Consider the following 15863-nt stretch of genomic DNA (forward strand, 5'->3'; position numbering starts at 1 on the left):
GCCTGCCCAGCAAACAGGTAGGCGATGTCTGAAGCACCCAAACCCCATTTCAAAACTGAATAAGATTAACTTTAACTGCTAAGTATACTTGTCCAGCCTACTGTTGTTTGTCCCTGCACACAGGCCTGCACTGACTTAATCTTGCTTTGACCTTCATGTGACACAGGTTGCGGTTGGCATTGTCAGTGTTCTCTTCAATGCCCCATGTCAGTAGCTTCTGCTGAGAATTGCAGGCACATGCCCAGATCATGCTACTCCATGCATCGCACCTTTTAATATATCACTGATGTTAACTCTGCTCGCTGATTTGTCTGGAAATCATTAGCAAATTAGGTTGTTTCATTTTCTTTGAGTAAGTAAACATTATGTATAATCCTGATCAGAAGTTACTCATTGATCTGTTGACTTCAGGATTTTAATTGAAATTTGCCACACCTCTTGAAATTGGATACTACTGAATGAAGCATTCAGGACTGAAGTTATTAGTTAGTCAGGGTTTTATTGAAAAAAATTTAATAAATATTTTTGAAGTGGTTTTATTGCAACATTTATGACCATTTGACTCGTTCAAAGAAGAGTCAGACACTTATCAGTAGCTTAGTGCATGACTCAGCTTTTGAGGTGCAGTTGAAAGAGAAGAGATTTATTGGAAGATTCACTGTTGTGTCTGCTGCTGTTGGTGTGCACAAATCTGACCTTTTTCACATCTGGTAAGCTCCACTTCACTTGTTTTTAGGCAGCAAGGTGCTCATAAGACCCAGAGACACAGCAAATGGGTTGACTATTCACTTTTTGAGCGGTCCACTGGGTCACTTGCTGTGAGGCTGATCAAGGCAGTTTGGTTACCATTTCAGTTTTCTGTTCTTGGGTAGGGAATAATTGGGACGCCTCATCTCACCTGAAATAATACAGGGGATTGAATGAAAATTGACGAGGCTCCTTCTGCTGACTGCTATTTCATGACTTTGTGCAGGAAGGTGCGAGAGTAGGCACCTAATCAGGCCTGCATTGAGCTTGGCTGTCGTTCCCACTCTTATTAGGTAGCATTTGGATATCAGTTGCCTGGGTGTACATAAGGAAAGCAGTTACAAGGGTGAGCTATTGGCACCTCCAAACAATTGTATGGTCATATTCCTTGGGACAAGAAGCTATTTATGGCAAAACAGGAGGTCACCAGTCATGCTGCAGTGATATTCTTTTGTAAATTTGTGTTGCCTAACCCTGCAATTTAAAGCAATGAAAAAGAAGAAACTGCAGGCTGCATAAAGGCAGAGTGAATGTCTGAAGTTATACTGGTGACTGAAACATTTGTCTGCTGTATGAGTTAAGTCATCTGAAATGGAAAAGAATGGAGAAGTGATGGAGATGTGACCCACATACAACATCAGTGGATTTCCGGTTAATGTCTAGTGATGGATATATAGTATTTAAGGAATACTGATGTAATGATCTAATTGGAGCAGAATGGAGTTCAGTGATTTTTATTCCTATGATAATTGCTATAATATCACCCATAATATCAGGAAACATTACATAAAGGATTGATCATTCTTAAAAACACTTTCTCAACAATAGTGAAGGAACAACATTTTGAGTACATCATTTTTCCACAATACAGATAATGTCTGTATTGAGGTCGTATCTTGCCAAAGCAATGTGTATAGCCACAGTCTGAATCTGAAGGTGGGGGAATGATGGTGCCATGCTTGCTTACATTTAGTGAGTCATCGTGCAGTCTGTCTGGTGATATCTGGGCATCAGAACACCAATCATGGCCACCTCCAGCGGAGCATTACAGAACCACAGATCATTTCAGATCACCTTAAGTTCACATTCAGACAAAGCTTTGTATTTTGCTACTGTGCTGTGCAACAGGATAGTCTACCATCTGATCAGTAGGAAGCTTTAATCAGACACCAGCACTGTTATGGCAGAGAATTTGCTAAAGTAGAGAATTATCTGATCACAAATCAGCATACTGGATTTTTTTTGTTATATTTTTAGTGATTTTTTTCCAGGTTATCCAGCCAGTACATTACGAAAATATGTACAAATGAGATTAACTACAATGACCATCTGTCTCTGTACATATTTAATGTTTCACTTTTTTCAAGTTCTTTTTAAACTGCACGATCTATCATGATGCATACGCAATAATAAATTATTTGTATGTGCCATTGCCACAGCAACCATTTCAGCTCTTTGAAAGAGATCAGGTTTTGTTTTGTTACATTTTTTTTTGAAAAGACAGGTAGCATTTCAATTCCTACCTAGAAAAGAGGGGAATTATATATTTTAAAATAAAACACCTCAATACAGGCTAGAGCTAAAATTTGGTTTTGGGGAGGGGGGTGGGGGGAGTCATGAGGGGATGTTGTTGCTGGGTCGTTATGTTGGTTTATTTGAGAGAATTAGATTCCGTTAAATTTGCCTTGCATTGGGGTAGCCACATTACATGTCTCTCCTTAGTTGTTTTCCTAGGGTGACTTTGAATTTGATTTTGTCAGCAAGCTTTCCAGGAGTAGATACAACCAGTACCAAGCTGTTAATCTGTTTTTCAAAGCAGATTTATACTGTAAAATATTAACAAGCTACTGACAAACTCCTAAACTGCTTTCTACTGTGGGAAGATTGTATTTCCAAAGAAATGTGGTTTGACAACTTTGTGTGTAAGTAGTAGACTATTCTAAGCTTTCAAATTGACAGTATTGTTTCTAATTTTAAGAAAATGATGGAAAAAGTGAGCTGTTTGGAGAGAGATTCCCAGCTAAATTTTGCTTAACCTGAGCAGCAAAAGTTTGAAATCAGATTGTATCTTGGATCCACAGCGATTGCAAAGTTTCTTAATGCTGTTGGCCTTGGCACCATCTCTTCTCCTTGGAGTACTGTGTGGAGGAAATTTAAAAAAAACTGAGGCTGAACCATTACCTGTTGACTGTCTCTAATGAGCAAACAACCCTGTGGTCCTATGGGACTGTGGTGACTTTACTCTGTACGGTTTTGTTTCTATTTAGAAGGGTATAATCACATTAAAAGTAGTAAAACAAAGATTCATGCTGTTTACGCTTGCTATTCTCTCTTATTTTATCCCTCTGTTCTCCTTTATTACCATGAGTCTTCTCTTTATCTTTCACTCTGGGCAACCTTACCATCTGTTCCACTCCATCCCCTTTGTCAAAAGTGCAAAAACCATCATTGGATTGTTGATGGTAAAATAGTAACATTACTGTACTAGCGACCAGAGACCCTTGCTAATGATACAGTAACATCTTGTGGTGCTGTAGTAGTATCCCTCCCTTTTTGAACCAATCGTTTCAGTTTCAAGTCCTTCTTGCGCCAGAAGTGTGTCTGAAAAGGTTGGTTAAAATAACTAAAAACCCTTCGTTTTCTAACCCCCACCCCATTGAGAGAGGAGTCACACTGAACTTAACATGAACTTTGTTTCACTCTCCACAGATGCTGCCAGACCTGCTGACTTACTCCAGCATTTTGTTTTTATGTCACAAGGTTGCTTGCTGGGATGATTGGGTTGCCACATGAACAGAAATATTGGCTGGAGTTTATACAAAATAAATACAAGATTCTTAAGGGTTTGGCAGGTTACACTCTAAGGTTGTTTCCTTCATTGGGGTATAGAGAACATAGATGAAAATGTGTTGCTGGTCAAAGCACAGCAGGCCAGGCAGCATCTCAGGAATAGAGAATTCGACGTTTCGAGCATAAGCCCTACTATAGAGAACATAGAGCACAGTTTTAAGATAAAGCAAGTCCTTCATTTAGGACTGATGAGAAATTTCTTCTTGAAGGGTTGTATATCTCTGGGTTTCTCTACCCTAGAGGGTTGTGAATGCTGCACTGTCAAACTTGTTTGCAAGCTGAGATGCCCAGGTTTTGACTCCAGGGATATGGGTAAGTGGAGTTGAAATCATTGTGCCATGGTGATGTCAAAGGGTTGCATGATATTTTCCTCCCCTTGTTTCTCTTGTTCTTATGTCTTCCCCTTTCTTTTGAGCTTTGGTTTCTTGACTGCCTTGCCGCATAACCTGAGCTTTGTTTAAATGCAAGATAGTTGTTAGGTGGCAGTCAAAATTACACTGATGCATGGCACCACAGAGAGCTGTGACGTGTATTCACAAAAGCCTCTCACTGTGGAGGTTGGAAACAAATTTAACATTGCATACATTCCAGAACAGGTTTGATACAAAATGAGTATGTACTGGTGTAAATGCTTCATCACTTGGAGATCAGGATAGGTGGACATCAGCAAATCAGAGACCCTAGTGGTGCAGAGAAGGTGCAAGAGGAAACTTGAGAGCAAACAGGATGGCAAAAATGCGAGCGGGCTAGAATAGGGAGAATCCCAAGATATTCCTTAAGGATATTGAAGGGAAAAGAATAATCAGGCAATAGTCGAGACAAAGATGGAATTCTGTGTTGAAATGGAGGACACTGGTAGTGTGAAATGGATATTTCACAAATCTCTTCAGTCTGGAGGACAAAGCTTGTAGGTACAGAATTCAGGAAAGGTGGACTGAAGAGGTTCTTTATCAAGTTGACATAGGGCATGAGCAGGTTTTGGTGGCCGTAAAAGTGGACAAATCTCCAGGTCTGGATAGGCTGCTGTAGGAGACGAGGGAGGAATTCGTAATGTCCTGACCCAAACGTTTAATTTCTCTCTGGCCACAAGAGGTGCCTCGGGACAGCTAATGTGGTTCCACCTTTCAAGAATGGTGGTAGAGATAAACCAGCAAATTGTAAGCCAGTGAACCTCTCATCCGCGGTAGGGAAATTATTGGTGAAAATTCTGAAGGAGAGAACTAATTTAGAGAAGCAAGGTTTTGTTAGGGATAGTCAGCATGGCATTGTTTAACTGAGGTGATGCCTAACAAATCTGGTTGAATTTTCCAAAAAGATGACCAAGTGCATAGATCAGGATTCCTGATGAAGAGCTTATGCTCGAAGCATCGATTCACCTGCTCCTCGGATACGACCTGACCACCTGTGCTTTTCCAGCACCAAGCTCTTTGACTCTGATCTCCAGCGTCTGCAGTCCTCACTTTCTGCTTGTAGATCAGGGTAGTCAATTTTGCAAGCTCCGCTATGAGAGGCTGATAGAGGATAAAAACACATGGGATCGAGGGTAACTTGGCAAGTTGGATCCAACATTGGCCTAGTGGCTGGAGGGCAGATCAGTGGCAGAGGGAATTTAGTCCTGATAAATGTGGGGTGATGCACTTTGGAAGAAGGAACAAGACAAGGGAGCACTTGATGAACAGTAGGGCACTAGGAAGTTCAGAGGAACTGAGATTTTGGGGTGCTTGTCCACAAAACCTTGAAACTGAAGGAATGGGCTAATAGGGTAGTTAAGGCATACTACACCCTTTCCTTTATCAGTCTGGCATACATCATAACAGCAGGAAGGTTATGTTGGAGCTGTAGAGAACTTTAGTTAGATAACAGTGGTCTGAGTTTCAGGAGTTGGACTTCTCTTTTTTTTGAAAAGTACTTGGATGAGCACTTCAAGTGTCATAATGTTCAAGGCAATTGACGAAGTGCTGGAAAGTGGGACCGGCATAGGTTTAGCAAGGCAGACTCAATGGGCTAAAGAGCCTCTTCCTCTGATTCTACGTTCTCAGATTTTTCTGTGCAAGGCTTCTAAATTTTGACAGTAATCAGCTCCAGTAATTTTTTTTTCCCTCTGCCTACATTTGACAGAGGCATAATGCATGTTCAGTCCTGCATCACTTTTTGGATGTGCTATATTGTTACTTGTTCTGCGCACAGGCTACATTTGGAGTTGGAGGGAGCCTTCCATTGGCGCATAGACAGTGTGGTTCATTTTTAATCAATCATTCTGATGCTTCAGTGTTAAGCTTATCATGACCAACAGTTCCCCTTCAACTGACGAAGACCATCAATGTAAATCCAGTGGCAACACCTCAAGAGTGTTTTCAAATTTTATGAAATAAATAGTTTTTAGTGTCTCAAATTAATGCATTCCATAAATGCATGCATTCTTCCAGTTCACTTGTAAGTTTTCTTAACATGTTGGCTTAACATGGGCTCAACTATAGGGAAGACGAAAATGGAAGAGAATCAAACTTTTTTAAAAAAAACTTATCTTGAAAGGTTTTAATTCCCCATTCTGGCTCTATTGGTTCTTGGTTTTCCCCTCAATACTGATTGGAAGGCTGATTGGCGGTTGGTATGAATTTCTAATGTGTTCTAAGTTAGATTGTTAAAGCAGTGTGTCTGATTTTGGCTTAGTTCCTCACTGCTTTGAAAGTAATTGGGAGTTTTTTAAACCACACACACACGTCAGTGTTGATATGGGAATGTCACACTTATGCAACTAAGCAGTGCTGCTCCTTTTATCCAATGGGAATAATTTTGCAATTGGTTGCCATTTTATTTTGAGGAGAGCTGGCATCCTTGACTGAGACCACAAAATCTATGCACAATAAAGTACCTAACCTGCACGAGTATATGCTCAGTACTAATCCTTGTTTGGAAAGTGTGTGTATTAGGTAGCCTTGCTTCAATTTTTATATAGGCGTTCCTCTGGCACAGGAAAAGCCTATCAATCTTGGGGGCTGCTTTCAAAGCTGCACTGACGTTTGACATTAACTTTGAAAAGCTTACCCTGAGGGACTCATGAAACATTCAGGCATGTCTGTTACATAAACCTATTCTAAAGTGACAGACATTGAGTGTTTTGCTTGCAATAGCAGCTCTGTTTTGAACCACTGAAATACAGACTTATTTTCTGGACAAGTACGATCAGGCCGAAATCTGGAAACTAAGGGACTAAAATCCAGTTGTGACAAACGTGATGGAAGTTCTTTGATAGTGAATGTGATAGGAGTCTTTATTTTCTTCAGGAAACAGACGGAGACTTGGCCTCCAGTATCAAAATTGACAGCTCTAATCTCTCTAGTCATGAGCTTCAACTTCCAAGCATTTGCGCTTGTTAAGTTGTGACCTGTGCTGAGATGCTGTCCCTGAGGATCTGAAATTGTAATGAGCGCCATGGAGGCCGAGGGGTTAGATGTCTTCAGGGCAGAGATTGATAAATTCTTAATCTTGCAAGGAATTACAGGATGCTGGGAGAGTGCAAGTAAGTGGCATTGAAATGCCCATTAGTCGCGATTGAAAGGCAGAATGGACTCAATGGGCCGAATGGCCTTCCTTGCATTCCTGTGTCTTATGATCGTCTTCACCAGTTCTTCATAGGTTGTCATGGGCATGTACCGATTATTCACATCTTGGTATGTTTCTAGGTCTTAGTGACAAGGGTGAAGAAGAGAGAATAGCTTGATTTTTATACTGCTGCCTTGGTTTTTCCTTCAAATCATTCATTTTTCAGAAGCTGTCCAGTTTTTTTCTTGATGTCCATGTTTCTGGATTGTTTGTCTCTTTTTAGGGTCCTCTTTGTTACCATGCTGAGTTTCGGAAACTATTTGCTTTGTATCAGAAAAGCTGACAACTTCCAGCTTGTTTTAACTGTCTGTTGCTGGGACATACATTTGAGAATATAACCAGGGAAGTTATTTGGGTGGGACTGAGAAATAAGAAAGGGATAATCACCTTATTGGGACTATATTATAGACCCCCTAATAGTCAGCAGGAAATGGATAAACAAATTTGTAAGGAAATTTCAGTTATCTGTAAGAATAATAAAGTGGTTATGGTAGGGGATTTTAACTTTCCAGACAGAGACTGGAACAGTCATAGTGTTAAGGGTTTAGATGGAGAGGCATTTAAGTGTGTACAAGAAAACTTTCTGGTTCAGCATGTGGATGTACCAACTAGAGAGGGTGCAAAACTTGACCTTCTCTTGGGAAATAAGGCAGGGCAAGTGACTGAGGTGTCAGTGGCGGAGCACTTTGGGGCCAGCGACCATAATTCTATTAGATTTAAAATAGTGATGGAAAAGGTTAGACCAGATCTAAAAGTGCAAGTTCTAAACTGGAAGAAGGCTAATTTTGATGGTATTAGACAATTAGTTTCAAAGGTTGATGGGGGGCAGATAATGGTAGGTAGAGGGGCGGCTCAAATGTGAAGCCTTCAAAAATGGGTGAGTCCAGAGACCGTATATACCTGTTTAGAGTTAAAGGGAAAGTTGGATGACTAGAAAAATTGAGATTTTGGATTTAAAAAAAAGAAAGCAGCATATGTCAGGTATAGACAGGAGAGATTGAGTGAATCCTGAGAAGAGTATACTTGAGGGAAATCAGGAGGGCAAAAAGGGGACAGGAGATAGCTTTGGATTCCCCTTAACCATATTTGCCAAAGGGATTTTATAAATGCATTTAAGGACAAAAGGGTAACTAGGGAGAGAACAGGGCCCTCCGAGATTAGCAAGGCAGCCCATGTGTGGAGCCACAGGAGATGGGGGAGATACTAAATGAGTATTTGCATCAGTGTTCTCGAGGAGGATATGGAAGATACAGAATGTGGGGAAATAGATGGTGACATCTTAAAATGTCCATATTACAGAGGTGGTGGTGCTGCATGTCTTGAAGCACATAAAAGTGGATAAATCCCCAGGACCTGATCAGGTGTATCCTAGAACTCTGGGAAGCTAAGGATGTGATTTCTGAGCCCTTTGCTGTGATATTTGTATCATCACTAGTCACAGGTGAGGTGCCAGAAGACTGGAGGTTGGCTAACGTGGTGCCACTATTTAAGAAAGGTGGTAAGGACAAGCCAAGGAACTATAGACCCGTGAGCCTGACATCCATGATGGGCAACTTGTTGGAGGGAAACCTACAGGACAGGATTTATATGCCTTTGGAAAGGCAAGGACTGATCAGGGATAGTCAGCATGGCTTTGTGTGTGGGAAATCATGGCTCACGAACTTGATTGAGTTTTTTGAAGAAGTAACAAAGAGGATTGAGGGTAGAACAGTAGGCATGATCTATATGCTTTTAATAAGATGGTTGACAAGGTTCCTCGTAGGAGACTGGTTAGATATCATGGCATAAAGGGAGAACTAGCCATTTGGATACAGAACTGGTGCAAAGGTGGAAGACAGAGGGTGGTAGTGGAGGGCTGCTGTTCAGACTGGAGGCCTGTGACCAGTGGAGTGCCACAAGGATTGGTACTGGGTCGACTGCTGCTCTTTTATGTAAATGATTTGGATGCGAGCACAAGAGGTATAGTAAGTAAGTTTGCAGATGACACTAAACTTGGAGGTGTAGGGGACAGCGAAGAAGATTACCTCAGATTACAACAGGATCTTGATCAGATGGGCCAATGGGCTGCGGAATGGCAGATGGAGTTTAATTTAGATAAATGCAAGGTGTTGCATTTTGGAAAAGCAAATCAGGGCAATCTTTGTACATTTAATGGTAAGGTCCTAGGAAGTGTTGCTGAACAAAGACCTTGAAGTACAGGTTCATGGTTCCTTGAAAGTAGAGTCACAGGATAGTGAAGAAGGCGTTTGGTATGCTTTCCTTTATTGGTCAGAATATTGAGTACAGGAGTTGGGAGGTCATGATTGCAGTTCTACAGGACATTGGTTAGGCCACTTTTGGAATATTGTGTGCAATTCTAGTCTCCTTCCTATCAGAAGGATGTTGTGAATCTTGTAAATCTCTTCTGAACCCTTTCAAGGATGTTGCCAGGGTTGGAGGATTTGAGCTATAGGGAGAGATTGAATAGGCGAGGGCTGTTTTACGTGGAGCATCAGAGGCTGAGGGGTGACCTTTATAGAGGTTTATAAAATCATGAGGGGCATGGATAGGATAAATAGACAAAGTCTTTTCTGTGGAGTGGGGGAGTCCAGAACTAGAGGGCATGGGTTTAAGGTGAAAGGGGAAAGATTTAAAAGGGACCTAAGGGGCAATCTTTTCACACAGGGTGGTGCGTGCATGGAATGAGCTGCCAGAGGGAGTGAAGGCTGGTACAGTTACTGCATTTAAAAGGCATCTGGATGGGTATATGAATGGGAAGGGTTTAGAGGGATATGGGCCGGGTGCTGGCAAATGGGCCTAGATTGGTTTAGGATCTCTGGTCGGCATGGACAAGTTGGACCAAAGGGTCTGTTTCCGTGCTGTACATCTCTATGACCTGACATTTGTGTCCTTATCACCTTAGCCTTAACTATTAGTGTTCTCTGCCAGCCTCCTCTTCACACACTCAAGCCTTAAACTCAGACATTTGTAGCACAAAAGGAGGCCACTTGGCCCATCGTACTTGTAGCAGTCAAAGATCTGACTAGGCTAATCCTACTTTCCCCCTCCTGCCCATAGGTCTTGAAGCTGTGGCAATGCAAGTGAATATCTAAATACTGCTTCAATGTTATGAATGTCTGACTCGGCTCACTTTTTTAAGTGTTGAATTCCAGACTCCCACTGCTCCCTGGGAGAAATAGGTTTCCTCTGTTGTCCTTTTGGCCTTCTATCTCTTGCCTTAAATCAGTGCCCCATGTTAGTGACCCACCTTCTACTGTCCAAGCCCCATTTATCATATACACCTCAAAAGAGTCCTGTCTCAACCTTCACTGCTCCAAGGAAACCAATCCAGCCTAACCAATCTTTCATCATCACTCAGATTCACCAACCCAGGCAGCATCCTAGTAAAGCTCCTGTGCATCATCTGGAGTATAATCGCATGCTGAGAAGAACTGCAGGTAGCACTCCAGCTATTCTGTATAGTTCCAGCAAAACTTCCCTGCCCTTGTGTTCTGTGCCTCTGCTAAGAAAGACAAGCATCCTGTGTACCACCTTTTAACCACTTATATCTATCTGCTTTGCTACCCTCAGTGATTGGTGGACATACATGTCAAGGTCCCTCTGAACCTCTGCTTTCCAGTGTCCTGCCACTTAAAAGTGCAGAATGCTTTGCCTTGTCAGCCCTCCCAATAGCCCTGTCTACTTGATCAGTGTGTTGATACTTCCTTAAATTTACAGCTGTCATCCTCACCATTTACAAATTTACAAGCTACCAATTTTCAAATCTGTTGCTCTGTTGCCCATACCTCTCTGCATCAAGTCCCATCATCTGCTCTTCCAATTCCTGTTGACTTAAGTTGGTGCATAATTTAAAGTTTCATTTTTTTAAAGTCCCTTGCATTTCTCCATCTCTAACATCTGGTGGACCTACAATTAGCTCAGTATGCTTACTTCCTAACCTGACCTCACATGTATTCCCAGGCCTCCTTTGGCTCCACACTCCATTACGCCATTAATCTAAACTCCTCTGTCTTTCTGTCGTACCTAACGATTTTTTTTATATTAAAAGCACTCTTAGTTGTATTTGCCCCTTGCTTCAATAACTTAACATTGTCCATACCAATTAGCCTTAGTGTGAGACAAAGACTGTATTTTTAATGATGCCTCCTAATCTTTTTGTGCTTAATGTGCCCAAGTTTGATTGCATCAAATTTATGAATGGCGTTCATAAATTTCAAATCTAGGAATGAACCCAATGTCTTTAACCATGTGAATCCAGGTGTTATTGTCCCACCATGCCTACGTTTCTCAAAGGTAAAATTGGAATCATGATATGATTACACTTGCAACTCAAAAGTTGTAATCCATGCCATCAAAGCTATTGCTGTCTTGAATTAAATCAAGGTTTCGGGCATGAGCCCTTCTTCTGCTCCTTGGATGCTGCCTGACCTGCTGCGCTTTTCCAGCAACACATTTTCAGCTCTGATCTCCAGCATCTGCAGTCCTCACTTTCTCCTTGAATTAAATCAACCCCATTACCAATGTGATCCAGTTTTTTATGTCTTTGCTACAGCCACAATGGTTTTTGGTGACTTCTACATAATCCCCTTCCTGGCTATTGTTCTAAATGAAGGCTGAGGTCAGTGAGGTCTATGTTTCATTGCTTTCAACCAGGTGATCCTAAACTTGTTTATATGAAGATATGGTTACCCATCACCTGGCCCAATCCATAAAATATCAGCTTTGCAGTGGACTGTATTGTTTCTCATTAAGGCTGTGCTGAACTGGGACTAAATGCTTAGGAGAATCTGGAGGAAACCTTGTCAAGGTTCTGACTTCTCTGGTGATGGGTGTCTAAACAACTGAGTAAAGAGTTTTTATTGAAAGATACCAAAGAGAATGGTAATGCTGTCTTGCCTGGGAAGAAAATGTAGAAAGTACAAATGAATGTACCAATAACCTGTCCAGTTTCAATCAGAGTTTAATTTTGATCCACACATCTAGAGGGTGATGAATATTCAGAAGCAGATTGTGTTCCAATGTGGCTTTTGTACTGAAATGGTTTGTACTAATAATTGAATTGAGAGACTAAGCAGCAAAATAAAAAATTAGCACTTTCCAAACACTGGATCAGATAATTTGAATAATGAGAAGTTCTGTACCTGTTAATTTAAAACCCTACATTTACTGCACTTGACATTTGTTCTTTATAGTGTGCCTTCTTTTATTATATGCATCAATGTACTGAAGTGTAGCCAATAAAATAATGCATCCTAATCTCTTCAAGCATGCTGACTTTGCTACAGTATTAAATTGCACACGTTATATCTGTCACCTAAGTGGATGCATGAGGTAAGCACTTGAAAATTATTATAAGCTGTTTTCACATGGCAGCAATTTTAATAATCTGGTGAAAAGTTCTGAATCCAGGTCTCTCGTTTGTGTAACTTGGATATAATTAATTACACCATTGGTTTATATAAGTAAATTATACTTGAAATTTTCAAGGATAATAATTGGATTGCCCGTCCAGCAATTCTGTTTTCCAGCTCCCTGTATGGTTTGAGGTATAATAATCTATAATTCTTTCAAATTACTTGTTAATTTTACGCAGCCTTGTAAACTCCCAATAATTTCCAATTTTGTAGTTAGATTTTCACTGAGATTGTGTTTATAATGGCTCCCATTAGGACAGTGCTGTAATTATTTTGTGAAAGATTGTGCAGGGTCCCTCAACAAAACCTGATTGTGTGCCTGAAGGGTTTCTGAAATTTTGCCGATGGACGTCGCCACCAGATTTACTCTCTTCCAATTCTTGATTTTTTTTCTTCCCTTTCCTTTGTTCCTGGGTGGCCTCTTATTCCCAGGCATGTTTTCACCATCATGCTATAAAATGGTAACCTCCTGTCAGTCTAGGTGCAAGTGGAGGAAGTGAATGTAGGTGCTGCACCATGCAGTACATAGGTGCTTTTTGATTTGTTCTTATCAGCCTGCTCAGAGATGTCATGACACCTCTGAAGCAGGTGGGGATATGAACCTGGGTCTCCTGCCTCAAGTAGGAAGACTACCACTGTGCCACAAGAGCCCCTCTAACATAAAGAGCTTCAGTGCACATAGTTATTTATGGCAGCCACTGACTGAAAATTATCAGCTCATTTAAGGGAAGGAATATGAGACCATGTATAAGATAATCTGCTACTACATAAAAAAAAACAACTTTTTTTGATATGTTATATGTGGGTGGGGGGTGTTGCTCATTCATGTAAAAGCACCTTTTAGGACTTAACAACAGATTTTTTTTTGTTGCATTATATGCTGTTTCACATAATTGAGGAAGTGACTAATTGCCTAACTTTGATATTGCAAGTGCTGATATTGGTAGAGATGAAAGAAAGTATTTAATCAATGGAGTCAGTATTCCTCCATTTTTATGATAATCTTATTTATCATCTTAAATGTTTTTTCTTCCTAGGCCAAGTATCCAGGTCATTGAGCCTTTGCTGATGCCCACTCATCTCTCCACATGTAGGGGAGTTTCTGTTGTTGGCTCATTTTTTTTTGTATTCTTTTTGTTGTGACCTCGTCGTAGTGGAATGTACAAAGTAATATCTTCTAAGTAGCTGAGAACAGAGTTGGCAATGAATGGCTTGGCTGGAATGGGGAATATGAATCTGTGGTTCTGTATGGAATTTAATGTCTGCAGACTAATGTGACTGAAGCTAGTGATGGTGTAATAATCAGGGACTAGATTACATTTTCGATAAATTGCCTGGGTTTATGAAAGCTTCAAACCAGCAAGGAATATTGGCAGATTTTGTTAGTTTGGCTCATTTGCCATTGGCAATGCTGCGGACGTCTGGCTCTGGCAAGTGGCCAGTCTCTGGGAGTTGCAGTGAAAGGAACTACAAGTGGGCAAGCTGTTGATAACCAAGTACAGCACCATCTGACAAAGGGGAATGCCTGTGTTGCAGTGGAAGGCAGTAATGATTAAATAATGAGGGGAGAAGGCAAGGACACATTTAGTCTTTAGTTAAAATAAACAATAGATTGGTCCAGGAGAAGCATACATAGCAATAGCAGAATCATCTGTACTGTTATTGCATTTCCTGCTATGAGTGCTCTCACTGAAAGCTGGTCATTGGCTCCTTTACATTGTCAGCTGAGGCTTCACCCTGTTACGTTTATCTTGGCAATTTTGCCACTGGCAGGTTGTCATAGCATCTATTGTCTGAAAACGTGGCAAGTTAGAATCAAAAACCGTTTACTGTTAGTGTCACCAATGGATGCATGCTGAGCTCAATCAATATCTTTCAACCTGTGCTAGGTTGTGTGAATAGGTTTGGGATGTAGTACTTCTACTACCAGTAGTTACTTTTTTTTTGTAGATTTTTAAAAGTGGCATTTATGATGCTGAGTATCCCGATCTGTCATCCAGGAGGCCTAAGGACAAGTTTACCTGCTTTAAAAGTGTACAGTAACATCTCTGAACAGGTTGATAATATGATTGCTCAGAAATGTACTAGTTATCTGCTTATTACAGTGGATCTCCATGGAATCAGAACTAACTGATAAATAACGAGAATTCTTCAGTTCATCTGAATTGGGATAAATAGAGGTGAATGTTGAGATAACTGTTGATGGCTCTATAATGAGCACCCTGACGAGCCAAAATGTGTTTGTATTTTGTTTCATATTTGTAATCAATGTGTGTTTAGGACTATAAATGAAACCATACTCATACTGTAACTCTTCCACTTAATGACTTTGACTTTGTACAAATGAGCACTAAGCTACTATTCCTGTTTCCAAAGACCTTTATTCTGGAAACAAAAATAAAAATTGTCCCCAGAATCTGATTTGATTCTTGTAGAACCTGCAACACCAACTGGGGGTAGCATTGTGTTAGTGATTTATACAACACGTAGTGTTTGTTAAAAATCCACACCTCATTCCACACTTTCTTAGGTGAGCTATACAACTCCTGAAGGTGTCTTTCTTTTCCCCACCCTCCTCAACCTGATACTCAATTCAGTCATTAGGTAAATGTCTACATTCTGACCTGTGTAAAGACTTAGTTTCGTGAATGAATCACTGTGCAGTAGACAGAGGTGTGAGGAACTTTGAAATGGCTTTAGAGAAGAAATCCCATTGCAGCAAGTTGCATTTGGGTTGGGTTAGAAATAATCTTTTGGGGTCAGTGGAAATGTTATAACTTCTCAATCCTCACTGTCGGGAGTCTCTTGTTCAGTGTGAATATGGGCATTCCATCAGCTACCTGCTGCTATACTTTGATTTGTTTTTTTTCTCTGCTGTCTGTTTCTGATTGTTTTGCTCTTCACAATTAAACTTTTTTCTTAAGACTGTTGACAATTCTTTTTTTACCACTGTTCTACAAATTTCAAAAACATTTTAAAATTCTGCCAAAATAAATTGCTTTAAAGTCAAACTTTTGTTTTAATTTATTGGTAATTAGTTATGCAGAAAGCTTACTTACATTTGTTTGCATAAAATCAAATTAACTTTCCAATGTTAATTGTCTAAACTCCTGAGTCACTGGTTTAAGATGGGATAAATTAATATGCTTATTAAGGGAGTTTGTATATTAGCTTTCCAGACTTTTAAACTGTAGCCTCTGGCCAGGATGTGTTAATGTATAAGTACATTGGTACATAAGCCAGTGCTAG

The sequence above is a fragment of the Hemiscyllium ocellatum genome, chromosome 37 (assembly GCF_020745735.1).
Source record: "Hemiscyllium ocellatum isolate sHemOce1 chromosome 37, sHemOce1.pat.X.cur, whole genome shotgun sequence".
NCBI lineage: Eukaryota > Metazoa > Chordata > Chondrichthyes > Orectolobiformes > Hemiscylliidae > Hemiscyllium > Hemiscyllium ocellatum.